The sequence below is a fragment of the Coturnix japonica genome, chromosome 18 (genome assembly GCF_054131305.1).
Source record: "Coturnix japonica strain WE chromosome 18, WE-NBRP24, whole genome shotgun sequence".
Taxonomy (NCBI): Eukaryota; Metazoa; Chordata; class Aves; order Galliformes; family Phasianidae; genus Coturnix; species Coturnix japonica.
Window position 1 is genome coordinate 7704705 of NC_140680.1, and position 27590 is coordinate 7732294.

General features: G+C 35.7%; 1 protein-coding gene across 3 annotated transcripts in view; it reads right to left on the bottom strand.

Moving 5' to 3' along the window:
- Nucleotides 1–22279, bottom strand: part of TENM2 (teneurin transmembrane protein 2) — a 1410959-nt gene extending 1388680 nt beyond the window's left edge. For all 3 annotated transcript variants that reach the window (XM_085518796.1, XM_015875933.3, XM_015875927.3), the window contains exon 1: nt 22220–22279. The gene's annotated coding sequence lies outside the window, so the exon portion shown is untranslated. The remainder of the gene's footprint in view (nt 1–22219) is intronic.
- Between the last annotated feature and the right edge of the window lie 5311 nt (nt 22280–27590).

Genomic DNA, 27590 nt, shown 5'->3' on the forward strand with positions numbered 1-27590 from the left:
GATACTCCCATTTTCAGGATGTCTATTCAATCAGTACAGCTATGTATTTTGTGCATTTCAATGGAAGAACTTCAAACATAATTTGCTCCAAAAGTAATGCCTCATGTTTATTTCCATGGATATTATCATACAAAGATCATGATACTATTTGATAGAGCAAATTCTCAGCTACTATACCACTATTTTCCAACATAGTCAACACCAAAAGCTGTGCATTTTCACCAGTTATGATCAAGAGTGCCAATGATTGTCACTGGGTGCCCTTTTTTCTGTATGGAGGAATGCATTGACACACCTTTGTTTCATACACACTTCCATGGCAGATGCCATATTGTCAGACTGCCTTTCCACTACCATCTGTCACACAGCAACACAATGTATCAGAATACTGATGCACAGGTTCAGCCTTTACTGCCATCCCATCAACATCTGCCTCTGATGTCATGCGCCAGCATAATAAAATAGGAGGCATTACTTTCAGAACAGCCCTCATATATCCTTACTCCACAGCTGTCCTCACACTCTCTTCAGGTTAACTATAACACTGAAAATTAACATGCGTCCACAGACAAAATGGTGGAGTAACCACCATGGTGTCTCTTTAGCCTTTTGCTTCCAGGAGTCTGATGCCTTATCCTCATTCAGGATACTGCCAGCCACATGAATAACTTTGCTCATATCAGATGAAGCCCACTATCTTCTAGTACACCAACATCACCAGCCACACAGTTGACGTGACATAACACAATTAATACTTTGTAGTTCAGGTAAAATAGATTCCCTTCCTCATAAAATGCATCACCAAGGAAAAGCTCAGTAATATTTATGAATTTCAGAAGCAATTGCCTTTTGTTGTTTTGTATGCTATGTCAAATTTGAAAAGTAGTCTTTAAAATTTTCACACTGAAAGAATTCCACCTAGCAATCTGTCAAGATAATCCCCCAAAAATCTATACAGTAAAAAAGGTTGGCTTTGTGCATTTTCCTATCTTACTTAAAAACTCCTTCACATAATTGGACAAGGTTTCTGGCAGAGCCACCATTCTCTAAAGGCATTATACCTATTGTGCTGTTTCACATCCAAGTAAAATGCACAAAGCTTTATCAGGTACAGTGGCAAAATGATACAATGCAGCATAATGTGGTTTTGGAAGGATTAGCAAGGCTGAGACAAAAGCATCTGTCGCTCACGCAGTCTGAAAAGAACCGCCAAGAGAAAGCCACACATTTAAGATGTTGGACTAAGAGGGCCAAATTCTGAGCTCTGTGACATGTCAGATTCTTTAATCCAGCTTATCCACTGTTGTTCATTAACAGCAATCCAATGTGATTTCTTAGAGATGCTTCCTACATGATAAGGCGCTTACATTACTGTAATTTAAATAATTATTTAAAGTGTCTTTTCTTCTATGCTGTTTTTCAAGAAAAACTTGGAAAAAACATTAGAAATTTTTGACACGAAAAAATACGTTATGAATGTTACAAAAATAATTTTTTTCTATAAGGCATTTCTCTATGCAGAAGAACAATCTTGACAGGACATAGATTTTACAACTGCAGTACACTACACTGCTTGTCTCCATGCAGAAACTGAAGTCTAACAAGCTCTCTACACATCAAGCAGTTTCATCTGCAGGTACAGCCTGACCACATCTTCTGTGAGGACACGCTGAATGCATAAAAGAACATAGCAGAACACCCCACACTATTACAAGGTCCAAAGAGCTTCTCAGCCAGGAAGGGGCAAGAACACTTCCTGCAGCAAACTGCTGCCCTTTTCACATGTCACTAATGAGCCGTTATTTCTTCCCCTTCTTATGCTGTTATCTTTATATCCTAACATCTGGTTTCAGAGCACGAATGTTCTGAGAGGTGCTTAAGCAGTGAACTGGTGATAAGTGAGCAACCTCTATATTAAATACCTGCACTTGGCCAGTGCTCATCAGCTCTTCACTCCAAATAATCTATGCTGTTCACTTTAATATTAAAAAAAATCTTTTTTCTTTTTTTTTTTTTTTTTTTTGTCATCACCTCTTCCAAGCAAAATAAAAAATAAGTCATTTCTAAATCCCAAATGAAGACATACAGAGTACCTCCTTCTACAAATTCAGAAGCTGTGATGAACTTCAGTTCCCATTGCAGTCATCCAGTCAAACTGCTACACTCACAGACAATACACTAGCCCTGTATAACCTGCTTTATGTACATAAACACACTTTTTTAAGTGCAGGAATTCATTTAGAAGAAGAAAATATTTTAAAGTATGAAATAGAAAATTCCACAAAGTAAAGTCTAAAACAAAAGTGTTTACTCCCCAAATTCCTTTGAAATCCCAGACAGAGTAACATTCCCTTTTGCTGCCTAAAGTTCCGCAGATCAAAATAAAACATTTCCATACTTCATATTAATTAGGCCTAGGAATGCCTCCATACTTTGAGATTTGGCAAATATTTTTCACCTAGCTACGTGGGAAGTATTATCTTTTGGCAAGATAATTTTCCCTATCTGACATTACAGATTGACCAGTACTAACTGTTCTCCCCAAGCACCGAGTGCAAATCACGCCCTGATGTTCTGACTTGCAAACAGAGAGCCTGATCTTTTCCTACAAGGCTGGGTTCTGGAATGCTGTGTGCTCCCTCCTGTAACAGCTATGAAGGAGTGTAGGGAATAATAGATGTTATTAAATACTGACTTGCTTAGGAAGCACATCTGTGTCTGGTGTTTTTAGGAGAAACCTTGCATTTGCTAAGCAGTATCGATGGTCAGGCAAAGTAGCTACCAGGCCTAAAAGGTCCATTCTCTGACAGAAGCAACATAGAAACTCCTAAAAAGCTGCTATTTGTGTTGGGTGACAATTATTTGTTCTTGTGAACTGAGATAAGCAGTATTAAAAACAAATACCCCAGCCAAGTGAAAAGGACCATTAGAGAAAAAAATCTGAGGAAAGAACAAAAGCTCCCACTCCAATTAATTCCCTGCACTAAGCTGGGATACAACACAAAGTTCAGGACACTGCATGAGTACACCACTGTGTTATGTTTTATAAAGTTCTTTTCCTGAAAGAAAGTGTGCAAACTGGAGGGCTTTAACCTATCATTTGCTTCATTGCTATTTGTCTTAAAGTTACACAAGCAGATAATCACTGAATGAAATCAGGCACGTTGCTATATCAAGGATGGAACTCAGTGGTGCATAGACAGAAGGAAAAGCAGAGTCAGCAGTTCAGTCATTTAAAATACTAATGCTCTTTCCCTGTAAGTCTAATTACCACAGTTCAGTGCTTAATTAAAGCAAACCAATACATTCAGATCTGTTTTTCAAGCACCAATCTTCCAGTGAAAATCTTTAATCTTCTTTATCATGTAGTCTATTCTCCATCTCCCTGCAAGGCCTCCAGATTACAGAACTAATTTTTCCCATTAGGATCAGATCAGAGTGGGGAGAGATATAGGGGAGCAGGCAGAGATCTAGGCTGCCTTGGACTATAACCTTCCAGTTTTAGGATAAAAAAGGTCTGGATATCAAGGAGACATTTGAGATTACACATACAGCACAGTATGTACTGCTGAAATAACATTACCTTTATAGTAGAAATTATGATAAAATGGAATATTGAAAACTAGGGACAGTTCTAATTTCTGTACATCTTTGTGCTGGAAAGACAAGGAGTATGAAAATCCAAATAAATGCTACCATTTTAGTAATTAACCTCTGGCAATCCTTGCAGGATTCTTCTGTGAACACAACGCAGCTACTATCTGAATTTTACAAAGGAAAACACACAATAAGCTGCTCTTTTTACTTTGAGTACTAACTTTCCATCTTGCACTGAACCCCTATTATACAAGTCATTCATGCTTGGGATTAAGTATTGGTAATAGAAGATCTGCCAATGTCCTCATCCATACATAGAAACATATGGCCAGGTTAGAAAAGCTTCTGTATGTATAATATGGATCTTTCTTTAACAGGAAAATGAATAGAAATCTTATTCTATGAAAGCACATAACAAAAATGTTAAATGTGTTCTCTTTATTTTACTCAGTGCATTCTCTATGTAACTGCCAAGCTGATTGCCTGTATGTGCATCTGTTCATGCAAGATTTCAAGAATTCATATCTATGGACCATTCAAGATTAAATCAATTGGAACTTAACAGTAATCCTTTACCTCCCCACAGCAGTCTTTAATTAGAATACTGTGGGTGTTTTTGGAGCTTGTGTTTTGTTTGTCAAAACAAAATCTGAAGCCTTAGGACTTGTAACAAACTAGACAAGAAAAAAGAATTAATTTTTATTCTTAAAAGGCAAGGAATTGAATGTTTTGATCAAAGAAGAAAGGATAAATATGGCAAAATGTGTAATTAATGAAAATGTGCAACTTCCTTTCTCTTATGCTGAAGGATAACAGCAGAAAATAACAAGCATGACATGAAGAAAGAATTAGATACAATCTTAAGAGAGAGAAGCTTACCCTCATATTATAGGCCAGAAAGGACAAACAGAAAAAGGAGAAAAAAGAACGTTCTTTTTTTATAAGAAAGTCCTATGTCAGCTGACAATTGCTGGCCACTGATTTGCATCAGTCCCCAAGATTATAGCTAGAATATATCCTGCATTCAGCCAGCTTATATAAATTGATTACCTTTTTCATTACACTGGTAGAATACCAGGAGATTCATTACAGCTATTCATGGTTTCTCTAAGAAGAGAGATGAAGAGCAGGAAGGATTTTTACTGTTTTCTCTATATGTTGTCTACACTGTCCCAAATACTCATTTATTCAATCAATTTGTTTTGTATATCTTGACAGAAGTCTGAAAACTGCCAGGGCATAATGAATAGAAGTTTCTGTTCTCCCATCTCCGTGTGAAAGATGTAGAAAAAAACCTTGAATTTTAAAGGCTGAGCTGGCTGTGATCTAAACTGGAAACCAGATTCATGTGTAGTAAAAGGAAATCATCAGATGCTTTTGAAATGTCCTAAGTTTAATGTCTTGGGTTCATCTCCTGGCAGACGTTAGATCTTATCTCCCACTCTACACAAAATTGTTCCAATGTAGACCATGCAGCTTCCAGCTCTGAAGGAGTGTGAAGCATAGTAATACCCAGGATAAAAGTGGGTATTGGCAAACTGCTTTGCTCTGCTAGGTGCTATTCTGACCAAAGCTGAAATTCATCAGCACAGAAGTTAAGTGCCCATGCACTATTCATTTACACTTTGTCTGCCCTATTTCTCTAAAATATTTTGTCCCTCTGCCCTAAAAATAACTCTCATTTGGCAAAGGTTAACCCATTAAAAGCAGATGAATGAACAAGCATGCATATATGAGAAAGTACAGGTTATTCTGGGTTCATTTCTAACACTGAGATTACAGTAAACACCATTGTATTCCAATTGTTTAAAATAACACTTATAGCAACTGCAAGTCATTCAAACTAATAATGCTGGCTGGGATTTGTACCAGACTTTATGATGACTAAGAGCCACTATGCTACAGAAGTCGTCACTGGACTATTTGTTGGTAGCTGTATGTTACATTAAAAATCAAGGAAATAAAGATCCTTTTTACATTGCTTCCATTTGTTCAACAAAACAAGTTATGGAAAAAGGAATGAAAATACAAAGATTTCATAGAATCATAGAACTGCTCAGGCTGGAAAGGACCTTTAAAGATCATCAAGTCCAACCACAACCTAACAAAACTACCTTAACAACCCTCTGCTAAATCATGTCCCTGAGTGCCACATCCAAATGGTTTTTAAACACATCCAGGGATGGTGACTCAGCTACCTCCCTGGGCAGCCCATACCAGTGCTTAACAATTCTTTCTGTAAAGAAGTTTTTCCTGATATCCAAACTAAACCTCCCCTGGTGCAACTTGAGGCCATTTCCCCTCATCCTGTCACCGGTCACCAGTAAGAAGAGACCAACCGTGCTCTGCTGTAAGCAACTTTCAGATACTGGAAGAGAGCAATAAGGTCTCCCCCCTCAGCCTCCTTTTCCCAGACTAAACAGCCCCAGTTCCTTCCTTTCCTTTCCTTTTAATTTCCTTTCCAATCATAACAACCTTTTCACAAGTCATCTATTTTATCTCTCAGAATTCTAACTCATGATATTATAAAAATAATCTGTTATGTATCAGCCAGCACTTAAAAACAAATATAAATATCACAGACACAAATTGTATGGATTCATGCACTGACTCAGGTTTTTTGCTAATTCACTCTTTTTGTTTTATTCACAGGTGTATAACTCTCCTTTTAACTAAAATTGCATATTGTCGGAAAACATATAGAAATCATATTCAAAATTCTGGATCTTAAACAAGATGGATCAGGCAGGGGTCACAGTGATACATGCACCAAAATTCCTCTCTGCATCCCTTTGAATCCAGACCACTAGTCTTACATTCAACCTGTTTTTATTTGCAAAGTAGCCTATAAATTCCTTCTGATAGGAATTTTTATTTTATTTTATTTTTAAACCAGATAATGTCAAAAGTACTTATGCATTAAAAAGGCAGCTGTACAGAAATTTAAATCAGGATTATTAGTATGCAAGTGGTGCACAGAATCTAGGGTTTCCTTATTACCAACATGGTCATATTGTGAGCAATATCTTGTTTACTCAGTGATCTATATAAAACAATGGGAGTATCAAATAAGAAAAGCTCTGCTCACTTGATCTTCCCTCCACTGTAAGCAAACCTCACATTTACTTTAATAAATTGCCTTAGGTATAATTTCTTTCTTCATTTCATCACTACATTCAACTTTCTAACAGACTTATTTCTTAAAGGGTTAGAAATGAATGTAACAACTTGTAATATATTTTCAATGTACTTACAACTATTTTACAGACAGTCTATAAATTAGTTTATGCGTGCTAATAGATCAAGCTTCAGATGACAGGAGTACTAATAACTATTTATTTCATGCTTTCATCCAGATACTACAGGAATGTTTAAACAAGATTGTTCTCCACTGATAAACACATCAGAAAAATAAAATACTAGAATTAATTGATAAAGAAATGAGGCCAAACTGCCTCAATAAATATCTTAAAAGAAGTCATGGGGGAATCAGAAAAATGGGCCACACTTTATGTCTAGTTTTCTAGCTAACATATGCAATAGCAGCTCTAAAAAGGCCTATCCCAGCTGCCGCACTAGCTCTCTGAATAAACTATTTAAACCCACTCTTTACTGAATAACTGTATGATATGTAAATGAAATTTTCATCATGCTATTAGGTATTATACCAACAAGTATATTCTACCAACAAGTAGACATAATTTGAATATATTTATTTCTTTTTAACATTCTTCTGTCTCCTATCAGTAATGAAAATGTGAAAAATATGCCAGTGTAGAACAGCTGTTTCTATTGTTATGAGGAAAAAATGGGAAAGAATTAATAATAATAATTTAAAAAAACAAAAAAAAACAAAAAAAAAAACCCACCACCAAAGTCAGAACGTAAAATTATTGCAGAAGCCATTCTAAGAAAAAAAACTTGAAGTAACAGTTCATACCTCAGAATACTGATATGACTGCTGCGTGGACTCCCAGCAACAACCTGTCTGATCCTGGCTTTTGTCTCCACTGTGATATTCAGGGTTAAGGAGCCAGACAATGCATACATACAAACATGGGAAATTTCAGCATTACTGGCAGTCACTGGTTAGCTTGAATTTACCATGCAGAATAATACATCACGTCTTTCATTTCTCAACTCCTACAAACTTCAGACTTAACATTATACTTCGTCAAAGTATTCTATCAATTAATTTTAAACCCGATCATTTGGTAATCACCTTGTCAAAAAAATAAACAAACAAATAAAAAAAAACAAAGTAAAGTCAAAATTAATTTAAGCACAGCAATTCTGCATATCACAGTAAAGATATGAGCTATTTTTTAAATGTAAAACATACTGTTTATTGAGAAAATAAAAATAAAAAATCGATGCCTGAAATGTATGGCTGCATATGGGCTACAACTGATGCTGTTACACTAAACAGATCTACTCAGATATTTAATAAATTGTAAGATTCTTCCAATATGTTATTGCAGAAGGGTAATTCAAGTATAGCATTTACAAGGAAATCAATGATTGGTTTGAGAAAAATGCTTTCTATCAAAATGAGAAATGTATGACTTTCAATAAATTTAAGAGTTTTTTTTAGCTTCTCCCATTATCCTCCTCCTCTATTTTTTTAAGTCTAGGGAAGGAGAAATCTAGATGATAGAAAATAAACTGATAATGAAAGAAAAACCTTTTTTTTTTTTCTCCTTAATAACATTATGTTTTTATCCAGAAAACCAATATATCTCTCCAATTCGATTGTCTGTAGGTTTGCTTATATTTATTCGCATCAGAAGTACTGAGGTAATGCAGTTTATTTAAAAAATAATAATAAAAATAAAATAAAATAAAATAATAAAATATAAAATAAAATGAAATAAAATATAAAATAAAATAATAAAATAAATAAAATAAAATAAAATAAAATAAAATAAAATAAAATAAAATAAAATAGGGAGGGAGAGAGAAAAAAGCATCTGTTAAAACCTCCTTCATCACAATAGAAGTCTTTAGAGGTTTGGAGGATGCGACTGTTTCTCTCTACTGAGCACTCATCAGGAGGCCACACCTGGATTACTGTGCCCTGCTTTGGGTGCCTCAGTACATTACGAGAACACCCAGAAGGTGAAGTTCAGTGAAGACAGTGATATGACAGAGACGTGTTCCTTCAGTTCATTCAGTTCTGAAAAGTGAACTGAATATTAGGGTGGAAAAAGGGTAATGAAGTGGAAGAAAAAAATGTCATGAAGCTAGCTAAGCACTTCTACAGATTGCCCAGATTGTCTAATGTCCCTTTTTTATCTTCCAAAACTGGATCAGTAGAACTAACCATACTGGTATTCTATATACTACAGTACTCCATATGTAAATATCACTTTATTATCATTAAAGAGGAAAAGCATTTCTGATGTTGCTGCAATATATGCTTGATTCTGGTTAGTTGGCCCCAAGGACCTGCTGTACGAACTGGATGAAACAGACTTCACAATACCACTGTGAGATAAATCTGAAATACCCTCCAAAATGAACAGATGGTCAAACTACAGAATAGAGATTAAATACTGTTAAGCTGATCATAACATGAAGCAGAGCTGGGCAAGACATGCCCATTTTTTGTAAGAAATATAAAACCCCGATGACAATGTTTTTAAAATCATGTTTGAACACATCAAACTAAGTGATGATTCAAACTTCCACATTAAATCAATTAAAAAAAAAAAAAAAAGAGAGAGAGAGAGAGAGAACTGCTCAACTCTTGGGTAGGAAATCCTTGACAATGTATCTTTTATCTGAAGAAAAAGGAAAGCGTAAATTCTAATGTTAGGGGGGAAAAAAAATGGTGAGGTGGGAGAAAAATTGTTTCAGGGGTTAAGCTCCAGCTTCTGTTGGCCATGTATTAGATTCCACAAAACACAGTTTTACTTATTCTTACAATTCCATTACATAGATAGTATGCAGAATTTACATAACATTTAAGAAGCCTTCTAAATCTCCTGATGCATTCAGATCAAATTCCAAGTATTTTGGCTGTGTTCAGAGCTCTAGAGACCTGAGAAGTTAGTGAAGTTAGAATAAGCCATGTGCTCTTTTTTTAAAGCTAAGATGTGATCACAGTCTTCCCTGCTCACCTTTCAAGCTTTTTGTGATTTAGAAACACCCCAGTCTTCATGCAATCTGATTAACAATTTATACATGATTCATTATTCTCTTGCCAGCAACTGTTTTTACATAACTGCTCATAGAGCCCTCCTTACTCGAAACTCAGCTGAAGATTTATTCACTTAAAGCAATATCTTGATTAACATAATACTTCCGTACCAACCACCTTCGAAAGTTAACTTACACTATGCACAAACTGGATGCAGATATACTTTTAGTCATTAACTAAGTAAGGTATGCTATCGCTTTTCAGCTCTTTCATCATCTCTATTCCCAGAAGACTTTCTGTAAAAAATAAAACAGTGATGGAAAACATTTCCACGCAGGTAACAACAAAATGAAACACTGAAAGTCTGCCCATCTTATATAGATGTATGAAAATTAAAGTTAGTAAAATGTATATTGTTTGCTAAGAAAAATAATTCTGTATGAGTGAAAAGGAAGCATTTCTCTGGCCATGTATTGACTCTTAAAGGACTATATTCTGGGTTTTGTTCTCTGCTTTCTGCTCTTTTCATTCAGATGACACTGTTTCAAAAGGTATTCAGTAACCTCATCTATAAAGCTCTACTTACATCTCCTGCGGCTAAAATACTCTGTTTTTCAAGATAAACCTTCTGAAATCACATCTGATTATGCAGGACATAAATCTGATAAAAATGTCACAATGGAATTATAAAACCATCTCAAAAAAAATCATTACAGAACCTTTTTTACGGTTGGAAACAAATACACACTTTAATTACCCCAAAATTATTTAGAGTTATGATGCAGAAATCTTTGTGTTCTGTATTCCTTGCTTTGTTCAGACTGCTGCAAGCACCACTCAAGTAATAGAGGTACAAATTAGAGCATTATTTTACAACTGCTGTGGTTAATACCATTACATATATTGAAATCATCTTACTCTTACGCTGCTGATCCTTTTAGTCATTTGCTTATTAACTCCCTTTTGCAATACTGCAATCAACAATGCAACATTCTAATGGTCTAAGCCCTGATGACTCAGGCAGAGGCTTCCTGGGGATTAATGACCACTTCAGAGAAGTTGATGTCCCAAAATATAGCCTGGGGCCATTTACTTCATTTGTTCATTAATCTTTAGGAAATGCTTCATGATGAGGTTGTTACTTCTATTACAGATTGAAGACTTATATAGGAGGATATTTTAAGTTCCGCATATTTCACTTGGCAAATGTCAGACACTTCTAGAGGATTTAATGATCCATACTACTCTTTAAATTGTGTTTCAAGATTATATTATTAGTAATCTAGGATTTTAAAATAAGAAGTGTAGACTTGTACTATGAAAAAACATCAAAATAAAAAAAAGTATTCAAAATATGAAAACAAGAAACATGTAGTGACTGATTATTTAAGTACCACAGATGTATATGCAGACATGTATTTGGGAAAGAAGGTTACTAATGACAGAGATACAATTTACATCTGGTATTGAACAGATTAAAAAAAAAAAACACTGATATAGGATTCTTCTCATCATCCTTAACCCTCACCATAGTATAAAGGATTAGTAAGATACGCTATTCATTTCCAACAGCCTCATATAACCTTGATCACCGAATCAATTTATTTACACTTAATTTCTGAGCTTCAGTCTGATTTGAAAGATAATGAGCATTACAGAATGTATGTTCCATCACCCTCACTGTGAAGAAGTACCTTCACATAATTCCTGTGCTCCAGTTTATGGCTATTTCCCCTTGTCCTTTTCTCACAGACTTCTGAAAAGATGTTGGCCATGTCCCACTGACTCCCATATCCAAAATTTTTGTAAATATTAATCAGATCAACTCTGATCTTTTTCATTTCTCAAGGCTGAATAGACCCAGGTTGTCCAGCCTTTCCTCATGGCAGTGATGCTGCAGGCCCCTTGCCATCTTTGTGGCCCTCTGCTGGACTCTCTCCAGGAGATCCCTACTTTTTTTTGTATTGGGGAGCCCAAAACTGGATACAGCACTCCAGGTGAGACCTGACCTGGGCAGAGTAGAGAGAGAATCACATTCTATAAAAGCGCGTTTTGTCCTTGAAGTACCAAGTAGTTACAGCTAAAAGGAGGATATTTTATATCACAATTCTACTGTAACTGCTAAATAACTCTCTTTCTCAAACAAATCTTATTTTACACCAGAGAATGCAAAGGAAAGATAAGCTCCATGTAATCAGTATGGTCACAACCATACTTGGGTTGTTGACACTTTCTTTGTTTTCTGTTGTTCCTGTGTCAGGCACCTTAGGACACACTAACAATAAAAATGGTTATAACATGGGGAAAAAATCCACTGATTGAGACGTCCAGACATTAAAGTATAGCATAACCTCATGACAGAAGTAAAAAATAAAAAAAAAAATTAAAGAATATTCAAGTAGCATGCTGACAAAACTCCATTTAGATTGGACAGGTGGTTATTTGAGCATGCCACCACCCTCCTTTCTCCCTGATTCCTTACATACGTTTGACACCTTGTGCAAGGTGCATGCTTCGGCTTCTGAGCAAAGGCACTAACACTGGAGTGACTAGCAGATCAGAAAGTACGTGAGCTTTTCAAGTTCAGTGTCAGATCTTTTCCCAAAAAAAAAGTCTGACTGCTTACTAGAATTCAAGCAAACTTTACAGAACATCACTAACAGCACTATAAAATACAAGGATTCTTTGGACCTTTTCCTACCAAGGCTACCTGGTCTCAGTCACAGCACTTCTGTGGCTACCTAATATCTAAGCACAGCAATAACAAAAATTGTACACTTGAAGCATTCTATTTAGCTAATAAGACAAAGAAAAGTAGCAAGGCATAATAATTAGGTCTAGCCTTATTTGAGGCAAGAAAAGGTAATGAAAAGCAATTATTTCAAATGTGGAGAACCAAAAAGGTGATTTTATAGCACTTCAGATGACATAATTACTCTCTTCAGATGAATGTCAAAGTGTTTGCCACATCCAGGAGGCATGAGATTAGAACATTTCTCTGGGTTCTGTGGAAAGATCAATATGGAGAAAAGATGCTTTATGGGTGCTTTTTTCATTTCTGGAGAACCAATGCATCGGTATAAGAAAAATGAAGGTAAAATTATGCCTCAGAATCCTCATATGAGCTTCAGAACAGTCATAAACACTGCAAGTACATTATTGGTATTGGACATTTTTCAGGCAAACTATTCTGGATATGTAATGTCAGAAATTATGAAATAGCAGACAACACTTACAAATCTTTTTTTTAAGTAGTTGTCTTTTATAACAAGCTAATGTGAAGTTTCCACTTTGGAAAAAATGTCATTTTGACTGTAATGATGAAAGTGAATATATTAATATTTCACAGTTGTCAAGTGCATCCCAGCACTTCACAACTGTAGCAGCAAAGTCTCAGGAGAAAACAGGTTAGGTGAATTATTGGGAATTACTGGCAATGCAAGGTATGTGTCTTAAGCCAGTATATATTTCTATTAGTGTAGATAGTTGGGATTCTGCCCTAATGAATAACACAGTTCACATCAGAAGAAATCAAATTAATAAATGATTGTGGAAGACACTGCTATGTTGACATTAATTGGATACAAAAACTGTAAGGCATGAGGCTCTCTACCGCAAAGGAGATTGTTTTGTTTGTTTGTTTGTTTGTTGCACTGAGGTCCACAGTCACTACAGCTGTACAACAATCAAGAAATGTTGGGGTGCACCATGTGCTTGTTCATATTATATCATTACATTCTTCTGCTACTTTTCTTTCTTCTGTAGGTTTTCAAAACTAGAAAAATAATCATAATATCAAAAAACCCTTAGGAGGGGTTTACAGGTACTTTATACACAGTCCCTGAAAATTTCTGTACTGGAATAGTTAAAGTGCATACACCACAAATCAACATTCAACAAAAACAATGGGATTATTCATCCAGCTGCCTGCAAATAGTCTCAGTTTATGACTATGTAGCAACTGCCCCAGGTGAATCTGACAAAATAAGTTTTATTGACTCCAATTTAGTACCCATGCAAAGATATCTCACACAGACTTCCCTGTCCTTGTGGACTCACTAAGCAGAATCAAAAGAGAGCACATTGCTGTTTTAGCATGCTCAAATGAAAGAGAGATGGTGCAATATAACTCATATCCAGGTGCAGGCTCAACAGTATTAATAACATTATATGCCAATTGCACCAAAAGTAGTGCCGTGGAAACTACAAGAGATATGAAGAGTGCAATAAAATTATTTGATAGAGTAAATTCTCAGCTAAAAAACACTGTATTTCAACATGGTCACCAACAATAACTATGCATTTGCACTGGCAGTGAACAAGACTCTGTGTACCACGCTCATAAAAAACTGCACCAATGGAGACGATCCACTGTCACTGTACCACAGCTGAAATGTACCACCCACCATTTCACTGTGCTCACATCCAATGTTTGGTCTCCAGAAACATTCATCAAGTGTCTATGAATTCCAGTGAGGGCCATTTTTTTTTCCACATGGAGGAATTCAATTCTGCACCTTCACTGCCATCTGTTGCTTGGCAACAAAATACAATGCAATATCAGTGAGGAGGTTCGATCTCTACTGCTATCCCACCAACACTCAGCATCACTTTCAGAGCAACCCTCATAGATGTACAATGTTTGAACTTTCTGATAATGAAGGATAACCTGGTACTAAACTGTAGCTTAAAAAAGTACAACTGAAAACAAGTCAATTGTAACAGCATTCAGTATTAGAATATTTCATTGGTCTTGGGTGTTGTTTTTTTTTTGGAATTGAAATAGGCTTACTACATGCAGCTTATGTTAAAAGATATTTTGTATTCTCTCTTAAGCACTTTAAGTAGAAAATATTTGACTACTGAAAAGGTTTATTCTTAAACTGCAATGTTAGCTCTTTTTATTAATTTACTCCCTTTTGCTTTTTTCAAGTATAATCATACTTCTGATTTCAAGGGTCACATTCAAATGCCACCATCCCAAGGACTAAGTAGAGAAAATTTAAGCACAAGCCAACATCTCTCTGGGATTTGCAGAGCCTTCTGTAAAGTAAATAGGGCCCTTGTGGCTTATCAGTCATTGGTGTGTTCAGCTCCTTAAACTAAGAGAATTGAGGGGATTAGTTAGAGGAGAAATGAAATGTACCTAATTAATTCCCCAGATCCCTGCAGATTATATGGCATGTTTGTAACAGCAGGAAATTGTGACTGAAATTAAAAACACATACCTACAGTGGTGATGAAAAAGGCAGCCTGCCTTCCTATTACTGCATTATCATTGGTATATTAAGAAGACCGACTACATGTTAGAATTTTTCATTTCCTTACAAAAAGATTTTCTAGGCCATGATTTTTAATTTTTTATTTTTTAACAACTCTTAGGATTCATTCTTAGTCTCTGAAAGATAAAAAAGTAATGTTGGGAAACATTGGCATTACAGCATGGGTTTGTGTCAAGGGAGGACCAAGTATGGGTTAGGGAAAGATTTGTAACCAGAGGGTGATGGGCATGGAACGGGCTGCCCCAGGTCATGGTACCAAACTGCCACAGTTCAAGGGGTATGTGGACAATGCTCTCTCTCTTTGGGTTGTCCTGTGTGGAACCAGGAGCTGGACTCAGTTGGATACTTGTGGGCCCCTTCCAACTGGGGATATTCTATGACAGATATTATTTATCCTTGAAAATTTGTAATGTTTTAGCTTTGAACTGTTTGTTTCTCCCATATCAACTAGATATGGCTATCTTAACTGATATAAACTTGGAAAAGCTAAAATGCAGACGCTCTTCTAGACTTCCCTAAATAAGGATGAAAGAAAAGTAGAATCAAACCTGAGAAATTAGGGCAAAAGAAGGAATAAGTTAAATGAAGACAATGAGTTCCAAAATGGTAAATTTGAACTGGTGAAGTTCTGAAGTGTGTTTTATAATCTATTTTCTCGTTCTATCACAACTTGTAGGAAGTTACTTAGTTGCCTCTACCAGTTAATAATAAGGAAAATAATAATAATTTTAAAAGTGCTGTTTATGGACCACATTAGAAAGCTTTCAAAAATAATTCTCTATATAAGTTTACATGATACACTCAGAGTTTTGCTACTATGCACCCTTTCAAGCCACCTAAACTGAAATTAAGGTATGTATTTCTACAGTTCTAGTCATTTTAAAGTAATGTTTACCAGGTGCTTTTGCCTTTGTCCTGATGACATTTTTTTAAGGCTTTTCATTAATGTGGAGTATAAACAAATAGCCTTGCTTGCTCTTCTATCATCTTTTGTGGTCCTCCCACATGCTCTCACCTATTAAATTAAAGAGCCACTAGGGATGAAGATTATTTTTCTGCAAGAGCTCTATATAATACCATTGTCAGTACGCTGCCTGTAAATAGAAAGATTTAAAAACAGAATTTCATAGAAAGGAATTGTAACAGCAAAGGGAAAACTCTGCAGTCTTCTCATCAACAAATTATGTGAAGGCATAGAGAAAGGTAAAAGAAAAGATCTGCAAAATGTTAAGATAAACAGTCATAGATAGACAGGAAATCATGTGATTTTTGATGCATTCTGTAAACAAGGGATGTAGTTGGAATTGACCACAAGGAAGGACACAAAGGAACTCGATGAAATGATTATTGTGTGAAAAATCACTCAATGATATCAGTTCCCACAGGAAAAAGTGATTCAATTTGCAAGCCATCAATCATTTGGCATTATAATGGAAGTAAATACATCATAATGGAATGCTGCCACAGGATCAGCATCTTCTACTTTGGAAATCAACATTTCAGGATTGCTCCAGTATTTATTTTCCATAAAACAGATAATTATAAATTAAACAAATGGTTTCTTTGTGGCATTTATGTGGCAGTATGAAACCATTACTTGGCAACTCTTTGTTTCAGCAAAGTCATTTCTAAAGAAGAAAAAAAAAAAAAAAAAAAAAGACTGAATGTGGATTTCTCTGGCACACATTCCATTTCATTAAATAATAACACTGGGGGTTGGACTCGATGATCTCTAGAGATCCCTTCCAACCCCTACAATTCTGTGATTCTGTGATTCTGAATGTCTACACATAATACTATTTTATCAGGAATCAAAGACAATTAACTAAATGCTACTCACTTGTCTTCACCTGTAGACTTTTGGACTTTTGATATTTTAGAATGACATCTGCTACATAAAGCCCACACACTTAAAATAAATAAATAAATAAATAAATCATGTTTTGTACCACAACTCAAGCTTGCTGTAGTGTAGTAAGGTACCTGTCAGGTCATTTTTTTAATATGAATGAATGGTGAAGTGTTTGATTACTCAGGTCAACAAATAGGTAGAAAATGAATACCACCAAAAATCCTGTCCTATGTTTTGGCTCACTAGTGATAGCAAAGCAACTGTTACAGTTATTGAAATGCATGGATATATTTTATCCATTTTTGAGAAATGTTGTTGATTTATTTTGCGTTGCTTCTTTTTCTCCCAGTTTCACATCTGAATAAACTAAACAGTTATATTGTGAAAGCTATCAAATGCTATCAGATTTCATGTGCTACTCAGATGCTTCAAAAAAACTAAAAATTCTTCTCAGTTTTATAACTTAAACTCGATGCATCTGAAAATGTTCAAGACACTCAAGTAACCCACAAAAGCTTATAGATAAAAAGGAAAAGGAAGACACCTTCCTTTTGATAATATCCTCTCTCTAGCAGTGGTTGGAACCTATAAAACAGATGAGAGGTGGAGTATGAATCAAATTCCTTAGAAATGCTGTTTTCAGCTTTGGTTTACTCCAGTTTGGGCCAGAAATCTGCATTGCATTGTATCATTCAGGTCTTGGCAGATAACACCCTTCAGTTCACCTTTTGTTTAGTCATTTTGAATTATTAGTATGCATTTTACAAGACATGCTAGGAACTTCATAAAGCTCTAGATCTTCTCAATTAACTGATTTCATAAACTTTTTTAAGCATCTGCTTAAATTACATAAAGACATGTCAGGTTGAGCCAATGATCTACTGGTAATCTGCATAATAATTTAACAGTGCAAATGTTTCCAAAGGGATATGTACGTTGTATGAATAAAGTAATATGCAAATTTTGTTTTTATAGTGATTTAGTTCTGCCATAATATCTTATGCCATTATACAAGCAGTGCATTAAGCCATGTCATTGCTGACAAAAGCAGACAGGAACTGGACCAGATATCCTGCAGCTTCAGCCTGAATGTATGGATGCCTTAGGGGCACACTACCTATTAATTTAAAATTCTGAAACTAATTATGTATGTCAGGGTGACCTCTTTCTAATCTATATTCATCACAGAACGCAAGCCTTCTGTCTCAGTTGTTCCCATAATAAAATAGCTGTTGATAGACTTACATAATTGACTGTATCTAAAGCAGACTCATACCATGGTGCTACATTCAAATTCTTTGTAATCCCTGCTGAATGAAGATAAGAAAAATAGTCCAACTATCCCAACTAATTAACTTCTAAGGTTTCGCAATAGCACAGCAAAAATAAAACAGCATTATCCATGATTTTAAAAAAGAAACAAACAAACAAACAAAAAAACAACCATGTGTGTAGGGTATAGAAAACCCATTCATGGCACTTACCAAGAAATTATTTGCAACACTTCATGATGGATGTATCATTTTCATATATTCAGTTATTCAGCATACTCAGTTTTATAAATGCAACATGCAGCTTGCCATGTTAGGCACTCAAAGATGAAGTGTTCACCTATGCCCAGCAAGGTCCCCAAATCTAACAGTGTCATTTTCAGAGGTGCCTAAAAGATCTAAGTACCTAATTTTTTTTGAATTCTAAAGAAAACACAGAACAAAATATTAATTAATACTTTAATAACATGAACTTTTTGGTCGAGTATGCATCTACTAGTCCTCTAACCCCATTACAACAAAAAACGCAGAAAAAATGCGTGCTAACGTGTTTCTGCTTTCTCCATCCTACACTGGAGAATTCCTAGCAGTTATTCTTAATCACATTATTTTAAGAGTGTAAGTGAAGTGCTTTAAAAAGCACCACTGGAAAAACAAACTCAACAACTTCATTATACTGCATGTTTGAACAATGAGATAAAATTGAAAGACTGTCATTAAATGGAGATCTATTCATAAAATATCCTAGTCCAGAGGGCATACATGCTCAAAGGAGACGCCAAAATTGCAATATAGACTACAGTACAGAAAGCAATAAGCAATCAGCAAAGCAAATCTCATATAATATGAGGAGATATGACAGATACATCTTTTTTAGATGCTGAATATCTAGTGTTAAGGAACAGAGGGTTTAGTGATGGAACAATTCATCCACTTTTCCACTTAGAATGAAAATCTAAGTGTATCTACATTAAAGAGAACTGGAATAACACACTGAAAGATGTAAACCAGATTCACCTTAAAAGCCAAAACTTTTTTTCTATTTGGTAATGAATATTAAATTCTATTCTGAAGAGTGCACTTAAAAATCACAAAAGTAGTTTATTCTGTATGAATGAGTTGCCAAGAGGAGGAAAAGAATCTGCTAACTGACCTGTGAGATATTATTCCAAAATTATCTGCTCTAATCAGTTAAAAACATTAGTATTTGTGGTAAATAGGTCAGCATGAGCTCCTAAGATAAAGCTCCAAGCTATAGATGCAGAACAGCTACATACTTAAATCAAATAAAAGCTTTTTCACTTCTATGTATATCTTACTCATTAAATCAATTCTACTTCGCAATAACATTCTTCATTTCTCTCCAATTTACAGACTGATTTTCCTCAGTATCAGTTTATAATTTCAGATTTATTGTTTCACAAAATTGTGCTCATTTGCACAGGGAAGTGCTCCATCAGAACCCAACTTCTCTTGAAATAATGAGCACTCAGTTTTCAAAGGCTTCATGCTATCAAGTAGAGACACTTGCGAAGAGATACATCATTCAGCTCAAAAAAAAGTAGCTGAATGAAATGCTACTGTATTCATAATGAACGTCTAAGGTTAATTTTCTTATCTCAAACTTGACAGAGTTTAGTTGCAACTTTTGCCCATTTGAAATTTCAGTCATTAACATTCTAAGAAAAAATGGAACAGATCATTTTTATCATATAATTCAATGCTGTTAAATAGGACCACTGAATCTGGTTTCACACAGTTACCCATATTTAGTTGAAAGAAAAAATAATTTAAAAAAAAAAATCAACTTTCTCAAAGATCACCGTTATGCTTTCCCTGAAAGGTGCTTCTCTGAAGAAGTCACTATTGATATTTTATAATCGGCAACCTCACAGCCAAACAAAAACATACCATAACAAAAGAAGATCACAACATACCAAGTGCTACTATAATTGAGAAAACACTCATTAAAGAAACAGACATCTTGGAGAGATTCTTTGTACAACCAATCTCTTGTGTTTAGAGTTTACTGCAGACTTCATCCTGCTATCCAAAATAAAGCTTCTAGGTTCAGCTTAACAGCAGCAGGGAAGGTTGCAAAACTATTGTCACTTCCTCCAGTTCTCCCTCTGCAGATAATTCAGACTGCCACAACCATTTTTACAAATCTGCTTTTCAAACTGTCACAATAAGTTCTTCAACAGCCCTTAATTAATTTTCAATGGCACCTCTCTATAGCATTTTAACTTCTTTCATTGTGAATCTTATTTTACTAATAGACGCTAAGTAGTGATACGCTTTCCTATGCCATTAGCAAGTGACTGATGGCTCCTGAAGTAATTGCTATTAGTGTTTGGGTTGGTTTTTTTTACTAAAACAAATAAAATAGTGTATTTTTCTTCACCTCAAAGTGGATAAAATTTAGAAGTTCCTACAGAACTTAAAAAAAACATTCCTGCAAGGGGGAGTCTTATCTGTTAGAAAAAAGATCAGGTTCTCCCTACCAGTTTCCTCTAGACTGTCAGGGAAAGGGCTTTTGTACATCCTTTTGTAGTTACCACATATAATACTAAGTTGATCAATGAAGAGCCTGCAGCCTTACAGAAATTAACAGCTTATCTATGAGTTCTGTGATTGATCTAATGCCATCACTGGACTGCTGCTTGCAGTTATTTTCTAAGTTTGAACTACATGAATGAAACTGATCATTGTGAATGCCTGCATGGGCTTATTTTTGTTTATTTATATATTTAGTATCAGTCAAAATAGTATCATACTTGTAGAAATCAAACTATTTCAAGAATGAAGTTAATAGAAAAGGCATATGACTATTGATGTTAAAATACATCTGCTTTTTTTTTAAAAAAAAAAAAAGCATTAGAAGTAACTGTACATTTCACAGTGACTACTTCACAATAATTGTACACAGAAAGCCATTTTACTACTGTGGTTTCATGATTTCTGTTTGACTTCGCAATTCTAACATTGTATCAAACAATATAACCATTATACTTTACTGTGGGTGAGATGACACCAATAAGACTAGCTTTCAAATCTTACATTTTAACAAATCAAAAGAAATGCTAGCACTTAGAAATTCAAAAATCCATTTGTATCACTAATAAATACATTATGTAGAAGATTTAGTACATACTGTAGGCAATCCGTAAGCTAATAAATTATACAGCAAACTACATTTCTTTAAAGTTTCATTTTCTGCTGTAGGGGCTGGTGTTAGAGTTGGTTGGAAGGAAAGTAAATTTTATCAGTTTTTCCCTTCTTCCAAGACAGAGTGAGCCATTAAAAAATAATTTCTTGAGCTAATTTGAAATGGTTGAAGTAGGCCAGTGAGTTGACTGGTGCTAGACCTATATTTTAAATTGCATTTTTAAGACGTTCCAAATAATATATTTTTCCTTGTAATCCATTATTTCTGATTCTGTGTTTACCACATTATAAATGTAGCAATAATCATACTCTTGGTATAGCCTACTCACACAATATAACGCAGTTAGGAACACGGGAAAATACGGCACTACAGCTTATCAGCATACAGCTGTCAAGCCCTTTATTCTTCTCAAGGTTTGGTGTTTTCTGGACCAATTCACTATGGTTGAAATCCCACTAGAGATGTAAAGCTTTCAAGGTGAAATAGTTTTTCATTTTCGTTATCATGAAAGAAAAGAAGAAGAAATGACTGCAGTAGCAGAATACCACAGCAATACATCAAGACTGGCAATTTTGTGACATTGTTAAGTTTAAACAGAATGGTGTTTATTGCTTTCTCTTCCCTTCCTCCTAAAGACCAACTCTTTCTTTTTTCCTCTGCTCTCTTTCAGCAAACAAAGTGTAAACAAGAAATGCTGCACCAAAAAGTAGCGCTTTTGAGGCATTATTGAAAATACCACTGCCTTCTCTTTTTGTTGTACTGAAATTATGAGCAGATGTATTATAGATAGATCTTGCACTATTCAGTTTTTAAAAGCTAAATACCAGGCTTCAATTCGGAGAGAACAGGCTTATGTTAGGAAAGAACAAAAATTAGGCAGAAGAAGTAAGAAAACCGGTTTCTTACCTTTACTCTAAAGCAAATGGAAAGTCTTGCATGCTCCTGAAGAAGTTAGTTCAGAACTGCTTATTCTGGAAAAGAAGCAAGAGGCATTTTTACAATACAAGGTTTTATCATATTTTATACCCCAACAAATGGCTGTAATAAAGTATTTCCATTGTGAATTTAGGCAATTTTTCTGAGTTTCATTTCTATTAGACAATATATTTTCTTTTGCTGTTCTGTGTTTAAGCAGATGTACATATTCTGTCTGGTCATCAAGGAGATAAGGTTGGAGGTAGCAGTTTCTGTACATGTCCTCTGTGTTCATACCTTCTGCTGAATCTGTGTTTTCAAATATTTGTTATTCAGCTCCTCCTACTTAATTTGGCCAAGTTATACATACATATAGGCTCTGTTTCCTTGGTAAAGAGTTGAGATAAAAAATGTTTTGGGTGACATTCCTGCAATGTCATCCATAGCTGCCTATGTATGATCACACATTTGCACAAAAACTGGGAAGGCCCAACAATCAAACAGAAAAACATGAAAGCAATTAGATCAGTAAACACACCAAGAGAACCTTGCAAGTAATAAACCACGATCACCTGTGCACACCTCACCTGACACTGTGAGAAGAGGGCTGCAACCCTTTCCTCTCCTGCTTTCTCCCAGATAGTCACCACAGCTATAACACCCATCCTGAATACCTCAGTTACTTTTATAACAAATCATTACATACGCTTACAGGTCTCCTTATTTTGCAGGTCTCCTTATTTTGCAGGTAAATTTAGCATTTCCCACAACTCTGTACCAGAGCTGCTGAGGGACACGGCCTGCAGCATTTCCCGCCACAAGCACTGCCACCTCCTCCACTCAGCAGCTGCATCTCACTGTCCAAGAAAAGGCTGCATTTCAGCCAGTGTAGGAGAAGGTAGGCCCAGCACAACCTCCTCATAACAAATACCTTGAGAATCACAGTGAACATCACAGAATCATTTGAAGGGACCCTCAAACATCACCTAGGGACAAGTGTTCCATATCCATGTACCTGGAGGCTGAGGAGTGGCAGGAGTCAATATTTGATTAGGTCTTATTTGGGTTTCTTTAATTTGCTTAAGTTCAGTGATGTCATTTATTTTTTTTCTGTTGGGTGTGTTTGGCATCTCTGTTACATGAGAAACTGCAGCAGCAGTCAGGGTAGCTCTGCACAAGCCTCAACACTGGGCCCCAGCATAAAACCTTCTCTTCAAAACAATGCCACTTCAAAAACCTAGGAACTTATTAACAGTTTGAAATATTCACTTAAGCAGCAGTGAAAAGGCTGCCCCTATGCCCCAGACATTGTATTTCTTGGTTGTAGTCAACATTTTATAGAACCCAAATGTTTATTGCTATTCTGAATAGGAAGAAATAAAAAATAAAAATCTATGTCATTCCCATTCAGCACTGAAAGAAGCTTTGGATATCACTCACTATTATATTCGTGTACAATATTAACGTATGAAGATCAATTTACTTGATGTTGCAATTAAACTGAGGACAGTGTTTCATTTACCCTTGAAGAGCAAAATGCTTAGAACTGCAACAAACAACATCTCCAAGACATCACAACCAACCCTGTTGCTAGCAAAGTTTATCTAATACCTCCCAGATACATGGTAAGGAGTGAGCCTAAAACATCTGCTGCAGGACAGGCTTCAGAGAAATCTAATTAACACCATGTCCAAGAATGATGAAAGCAGATGTATGCTGGATAAAATCACTGACGTGTGATCATTTTGTTATGCCAACACATTTTTAGCTTGGAAGGATAAAAAGTTTGGAAAAATCTTCCTTGAAAAAATCATGGAAGTTTTCAATGAGAAATTACATCCCAAAACCCCACACATAAATTATGATGCAAGAGGAAAAAAGGAGGGGCAAGAAAGGTTCTCACCCTGTTTTAAACTAGATCTTACAACTTTGAAGGTCAATGCAGTTAAAAATGGCTGGGGACATCCTAGATAGCAGAGTAGTGCACTGAGCTGGAATGGATATTTTAGTCTTCTGATGGGACTGACTCTGATTAAAACCCTCATCAAAGCCTCAAAATACCAAGAATGGACACCAGTGCCTTCTTTTCTAGCATTCATTGGTAAATCAAGCAGAAATATGCATGGCTTCATTGCAGAAGATGACCAAGTTAAAATCACTGCAACCTACAACAAACTGTCACCTAAACAAGAGGGAATACAGAACCCTTTTGTAAATACTGCCCTTCTGCAGTCCTCTTAAATAAAAATGCTGAGACTCATTTTTGGGTGCCTGAGATTCATTTTACTGCTGCATTTATGGCATACTTTTTAAGGTGATTTTTCTCTTTATTCATTGACCATTGCCCACGCTTATTTCTCAACTGCCCCCTAATGGACTGAAACCACAAAGAGAGATAAATAAAAAAAATATCAAATTAATCATATTTAGAATCGTTTCTTGATATCTATATTGCCCCACTTCCCAACTACCTTTTGCTGATAGGTTACAATCACAGAATGACTCTAAAAAGATACAATAGTAGCACCATTTTGTCCTGAGTTCTCTCTGTGATATGTGCCCAAAAGATTAATGTTTTGATTAAAAGAACCTTGATTAAATTTTCTGATAGAAAATTGTTCATAAGTACATGCCTCTTTTTCTTTGGTCCCAGGCTGACGTTCTTACTTACAGGGAGACTACAAATAAAGGAGGAAGTGGATGGAGATGCTAAACAGAGACAGTGCAGAGAACTCACAGTTAAGAGGTAGGTGTAAACACAAAAGAAGCTGGCAGGTTCAGGCTTCACGTTCGCTTCAGTGCCAGCTTGCACAACAGTTCTCCTTGATCAGTTCACAGGTTACCACAAATAACAAATGATTTCATTGTAGTGTCCACTAAATATTTTACTTCTGACAGGTCACGTTTCAGAAATGAAAACAGATGTGACACAGATCGCAAGTAACACACTCATTCATTTTGACTTACAATTAAAAAATTGTCACCATTATGTTATTAAACACATCCAAGGAGACAGATTTTTTTTCAGGTCCCTCCACCCCTTCCCCAGCAAAGGCATACACAGAACTATCTTTTGATCACATATTTATGGAGTACTAGTGTCTAGTGGGTAGAGAGGAAGCTGGCAATGAGGCTTCCTGAATTTTACTTTTAAGCTCAGCCATTGATCTCTATGTTGCTTTTGGCAAGTCGCTTTTTGTGTTAGAGTTAAGAATTAAATACTGCAAATAATGTAGGTGTGCTGAAACATATTTAATCTCTGTAAATTATTTTTCAGTATTTAAGCAAAACAGATGCCTAAATATTATTGTGGTGGTAGAGATATAAAATCCCACCTGAATGAGAAAACCCAGTACTGTGTTTATTTGGGATTCAAGGGCCAGTCTCAAAACAAGCAATTTTCAATTATAATTTGCATACTACTTGCATCTACCTGAATTTTTTCATTAAAATGTTTCCCTTGGTTACTGACAAAGCAACTGATTCTGTTAAGTGCTAATAGTAAGCAGCTGACTTTTTTTCTTTTTCTTTTAGTTTCATGACTGATTTTCTATTAACTTCAGTCTCAAATAGTCCTTTCACATTATGATTTTGCATTCACTTTGAGCAGACATAAATTAGAGTCTGTGGTTTAAGGTAGTGGAGAAGTAAGCTTTTGATGCAAAAACATGAATACTTCTGCAACTGCTTTCATTTTAGTATCCTGAGTTGTGGTGCTAGGAGTTATCCCATCTCCATTATTCCATAATTGCTACAAATACACAGGCAGAAGAAGGCTATTTTCATCTGCAAATTCCTCTGATGATTATATGGAATAATAGTAAAAAGAGAAGAAATTAAGCTATATGTGGGCAAAGATTAAGGTACGCATCAGAAGGAAGTCCCATGCTCAAGACGCACTAAGGAAAAAGCCTTCCAACTACTTAGTGAAACACAGGCATCACTAAAGAAGAAGGTAACAAGGTATCAGTAAAATACACAGGGGTTGAGAAAGGAAGGCAGGATGCTGAAGAGCTGCTAAGTGAAGAAACTTCGGTTTGGTGTCAGAAAAGAAGATATTAAAGAAAGGATGCATAGTGACATGGAATGCAGAGAAGACAGAAAATGCAAGGACAAATAAGGCTAGAATAAAGTGACAGATTCCAAACAGGCAACAACTGCATTTTTAAAGCGAAAAGCAAGTGCAGATAAAGAGAGCTGATAAAACTGTATGAAATAAGCCAAGAGATGTAAAACCAAATCAACTAATGAATTCCTTCCAAAATCTTCTCTTTCAGTTTTCTGACTGACTTCTCATGCTATTTATTCTTTATATTACTGGAGCCCATGCCCCTTCTGCAAAATTTGGAAGGAGACTCTCACTGCCTTTTTTTCTGTCCCAAATTCTCAAATTTTAGAAATGCAATTCAGGCACAGTTTATGATGTCTTCCCTGTTCTTTTCTATGCACCTTTGTTCACAGAGAGTGAGCTGCATCTGTGATCTCTCCTCGCAGACCTATAAGAATCTACTTCCATGGAACTACTTGCCTAATTATAACAGAGATCTTAAACACCATTGTTTCGGTCATCTTCCCTTCTTTCTCTCATAAAACAAACCATGAAGATACCTATAATTTCACTATTTCTCCCCTGTCCATTCCTTTGAACCCTGGGCACTCTTTCTGATCCCAATTTCTCCCTAGGTTTTCATATGTAGAGTATGCTAAACCCTTATAAAATTTCCCTAGACGACAAGCAGAATATGTCATTATGTAACCTTCCCTACTAACTTGTGACAACATTCTTCTAACTGACAGTCTTTCCTAAATGCTGTTTCTCTAGGCACTTTTCTCTATTGCCTCAAATGAGCTGCTTATTTTCCTGTTCAAAGGTTTTCTTATTTTCACATTCAAATCCCCTCTTACCTTGTGTCTACACTGTTTGGCTCTTGCAGGGTATTAAGGGAGTCAGTGCCTGCCTTAGGTTAGCCCATGACCCCAGCGTATTTCCTTAGCTCATTACATTTTAAACAAGCACTTTTTCCCCTACTTCTCTCACACTGGGAAGAGGTCCCACGAATATCCACAAATTATTCCATTATACATTTTCAAACACCACTCTAAACCACGCTGATGCTCGAAAAATTCTTAGCAAAGTATATGCCACTGTGGTTTTATAAGGCTGTAGTCAGCTAATACTGGTGTGTGTATTTCTGTGTATCTAAATCTGTTGTATCCTGTCACACACAAAATGCCTGTAGAGTTTCTTTTCAATCTGTGTTCTTCCTGTGCCTGGCATACATACGTGAATTTTCAGATGATGCTACAGATCCTATGTGCCTCATTGTTAAAAATACAGTATGTGCTTTACTAAATCCTGCTG